Source organism: Phyllobates terribilis, unplaced genomic scaffold (genome assembly GCF_046119375.1).
Source record: "Phyllobates terribilis strain yellow unplaced genomic scaffold, ASM4611937v1 Scaffold_20__1_contigs__length_20440879, whole genome shotgun sequence".
Taxonomy (NCBI): Eukaryota; Metazoa; Chordata; class Amphibia; order Anura; family Dendrobatidae; genus Phyllobates; species Phyllobates terribilis.
Window position 1 is genome coordinate 692,070 of NW_027362780.1, and position 4,841 is coordinate 696,910.

Here is a 4,841-nt window from a genome sequence, read left to right on the forward strand (position 1 = left end):
AAATACAGTTTAATGAAGCATAGGATAAAACAACATAAATACAATTTAATAAAGCATAGGATAAAACAACATAAATACAATTTAATAAAGCATAGGTTAAAACAACATAAATACAATTTAATAAAGCATAGGATAAAATAACATAAATACAATTTAATAAAGCATAGGATAAAACAACATATATACAATTTAATAAAGCATAGGATAAAACAACATAAATACAATTTAATAAAGCATAGGATAAAACAACATAAATAAAATTTAATAAAGCTTAGGATAAAACAACATAAATACAATTTAATAAAGCATAGGTTAAAACAACATAAATACAATTTAATAAAGCATAGGATAAAACAACATAAATACAATTTATTAAAGCATAGGATAAAACAACATAAATACAATTTAATAAAGCATAGGATAAAACAACATAAATACAATTTAATAAAGCATAGGTTAAAACAACATAAATACAATTTAATAAAGCATAGGCTAAAACAATATAAATACAATTTAATAAAGCATATGACAAAACAACATAAATACAATTTAATAAAGCATAGGTTAAAACAACATAAATACAATTTAATAAAGCATAGGAAAAAACAACATAAATACAATTTAATAAAGGCATAGGATAAAATAACATAAATACAATTTAATAAAGCATAGGATAAAACAACATAAATACAATTTAATAAAGCATACGATAAAACAACATAAATACAATTTAGTAAAGCATAGGTTAAAACAACATAAATACAATTTAATAAAGCATAGGCTAAAACAACATAAATACAATTTAATAAAGCTTATGTTAAAACAACATAAATACAATTTAATAAAGCATAGGATAAAACAACATAAATTCAATTTATTAAAGCATAGGATAAAACAACATAAATACAATTTAGTAAAGCATAGGTCAAAACAACATAAATAAAATTTAATAAAGCATAGGATAAAACAAAATAAATAAAATTTAATAAAGCATAGGATAAAACAACATAAATACAATTTAATAAAGCATAAGATAAAACAACATAAATACAATTTAATAAAGCATAGGATAAAACAACATAAATACAATTTAATAAAGCATAGGATAAAACAACATAAATACAATTTAATAAAGCATAGGATAAAACAACATAAATACAATTTAATAAAGCATAGGATAAAACAACATAAATACAATTTAATAAAGCATAGGATAAAACAACATAAATACATTTTAATAAAGCATAGGTTAAAACAACATAAATACAATTTAATAAAGCATAGGACAAAACAACATAAATACAATTTAATAAAGCATAAGTTAAAACAACATAAATACAATTTAATAAAGCATAGGATAAAACCACAGAAATACAATTTAATAAAGCATTGGATAAAACCACATAAATACAATTTAATAAAGCATAGGACAAAACAAAATAAATACAATTTAATAAAGCATAGGACAAAACAACATAAATACAATTTAATAAAGCATAGGATGAAGCAACATAAATTCAATTTAATAAAGCATAGGATAAAACAACATAAATACAATTTAATAAAGCATACGATAAAACAACATAAATACAATTTAGTAAAGCAGAGGTTAAAACAACATAAATACAATTTAATAAAGCATAGGCTAAAACAACATAAATACAATTTAATAAAGCATATGTTAAAACACCATATATACAATTTAATAAAGCATAGGATAAAACAACATAAATTCAATTTAATAAAGCATAGGATAAAACAACATAAATACAATTTAATAAAGCATAGGACAAAACAACATAAATACAATTTAATAAAGCATAGGATGAAGCAACATAAATTCAATTTAATAAAGCATAGGATAAAACAACATAAATACAATTTAGTAAAGCAGAGGTTAAAACAACATAAATACAATTTAATAAAGCATAGGCTAAAACAACATAAATACAATTTAATAAAGCATATGTTAAAACACCATATATACAATTTAATAAAGCATATGATAAAACAACATAAATTCAATTTAATAAAGCATAGGATAAAACAACATAAATACAATTTAGTAAAGCATAGGTCAAAACAACCTAAATACAATTTAATAAAGCATAGGTTAAAACAACATAAATACAATTTAATAAAGCATAGGATAAAACAACATAAATACAATTTATTAAAGCATAGGATAAAACAACATAAATACAATTTAATAAAGCATAGGATAAAACAACATAAATACAATTTAATAAAGCATAGGTTAAAACAACATAAATACAATTTAATAAAGCATAGGCTAAAACAATATAAATACAATTTAATAAAGCATAGGACAAAACAACATAAATACAATTTAATAAAGCATAGGTTAAAACAACATAAATACAATTTAATAAAGCATAGGAAAAAACAACATAAATACAATTTAATAAAGGCATAGGATAAAATAACATAAATACAATTTAATAAAGCATAGGATAAAACAACATAAATACAATTTAATAAAGCATACGATAAAACAACATAAATACAATTTAGTAAAGCATAGGTTAAAACAACATAAATACAATTTAATAAAGCATAGGCTAAAACAACATAAATACAATTTAATAAAGCTTATGTTAAAACAACATAAATACAATTTAATAAAGCATAGGATAAAACAACATAAATTCAATTTAATAAAGCATAGGATAAAACAACATAAATACAATTTAGTAAAGCATAGGTCAAAACAACATAAATACAATTTAATAAAGCATAGGATAAAACAAAATAAATAAAATTTAATAAAGCATAGGATAAAACAACAAAAATACAATTTAATAAAGCATAAGATAAAACAACATAAATACAATTTAATAAAGCATAGGATAAAACAACATAAATACAATTTAATAAAGCATAGGATAAAACAACATAAATACAATTTAATAAAGCATAGGATAAAACAACATAAATACAATTTAATAAAGCATAGGATAAAACAAAATAAATACAATTTATTAAAGCATAGGATAAAACAACATAAATACATTTTAATAAAGCATAGGTTAAAACAACATAAATACAATTTAATAAAGCATAGGACAAAACAACATAAATACAATTTAATAAAGCATAAGTTAAAACAACATAAATACAATTTAATAAAGCATAGGATAAAACCACAGAAATACAATTTAATAAAGCATTGGATAAAACCACATAAATAGAATTTAATAAAGCATAGGACAAAACAAAATAAATACAATTTAATAAAGCATAGGACAAAACAACATAAATACAATTTAATAAAGCATAGGATGAAGCAACATAAATTCAATTTAATAAAGCATAGGATAAAACAACATAAATACAATTTAATAAAGCATACGATAAAACAACATAAATACAATTTAGTAAAGCAGAGGTTAAAACAACATAAATACAATTTAATAAAGCATAGGCTAAAACAACATAAATACAATTTAATAAAGCATATGTTAAAACACCATATATACAATTTAATAAAGCATAGGATAAAACAACATAAATTCAATTTAATAAAGCATAGGATAAAACAACATAAATACAATTTAATAAAGCATAGGACAAAACAACATAAATACAATTTAATAAAGCATAGGATGAAGCAACATAAATTCAATTTAATAAAGCATAGGATAAAACAACATAAATACAATTTAATAAAGCATACGATAAAACAACATAAATACAATTTAGTAAAGCAGAGGTTAAAACAACATAAATACAATTTAATAAAGCATAGGTTAAAACAACATAAATACAATTTAATAAAGCATATGTTAAAACACCATATATACAATTTAATAAAGCATAGGATAAAACAACATAAATTCAATTTAATAAAGCATAGGATAAAACAACATAAATACAATTTAGTAAAGCATAGGTCAAAACAACATAAATACAATTTAATAAAGCATAGGATAAAACAACATAAATACAATTTAATAAAGCATAGGATAAAACATCATAAATACAATTTAATAATGCATAGGTTAAAACACCATAAATACAATTTAATAAAGCACAGTTTAAAACAACATAAATAAAATTTAATTAAAGCATAGGATAAAACAACATAAATACAAATTAATAAAGCATAGGATAAAACAACATAAATAAAATTTAATAAAGCATAGGATAAAACAACATAAATACAATTTAATAAAGCATAGGATAAAACAACATAAATACAATTTAATAAAGCATAGGATAAAACAACATAAATACATTTTAATAAAGCATAGGTTAAAAAAACATAAATTCAATTTAATAAAGCATAGGACAAAACAACATAAATACAATTTAATAAAGCATAGGTTAAAACAATATAAATACAATTTAATAAAGCATAGGATAAAACCAAAGAAATGCAATTTAATAAAGCATAGGATAAAACCACATGAATACAATTTAATAAAGCATAGGACAAAACAACATAAATACAATTTAATAAAGCATAGGATAAAACAACATAAATACAATTTAATAAAGCATAGGATAAACAACATAAATACAATTTAATAAAGCATAGGACAAAACAACATAAATACAATTTAATAAAGCATATGTTTAAACAACATAAATAAAATTTAATAAAGCATAAGATAAAACAACATGAATACAATTTAGTAAAGCATAAGATAAAACAACATGAATACCATTAAATAAAGCGTAGGTTAAAACAACATAAATACAAGTTAATAAAGCATAGGATAAAACAACATAAATACAATTTAATAAAGCATAGGATAAAACAACATAAATACAATTTAATAAAGCTTAGGATAAAACAACATAAATACAGTTTAATA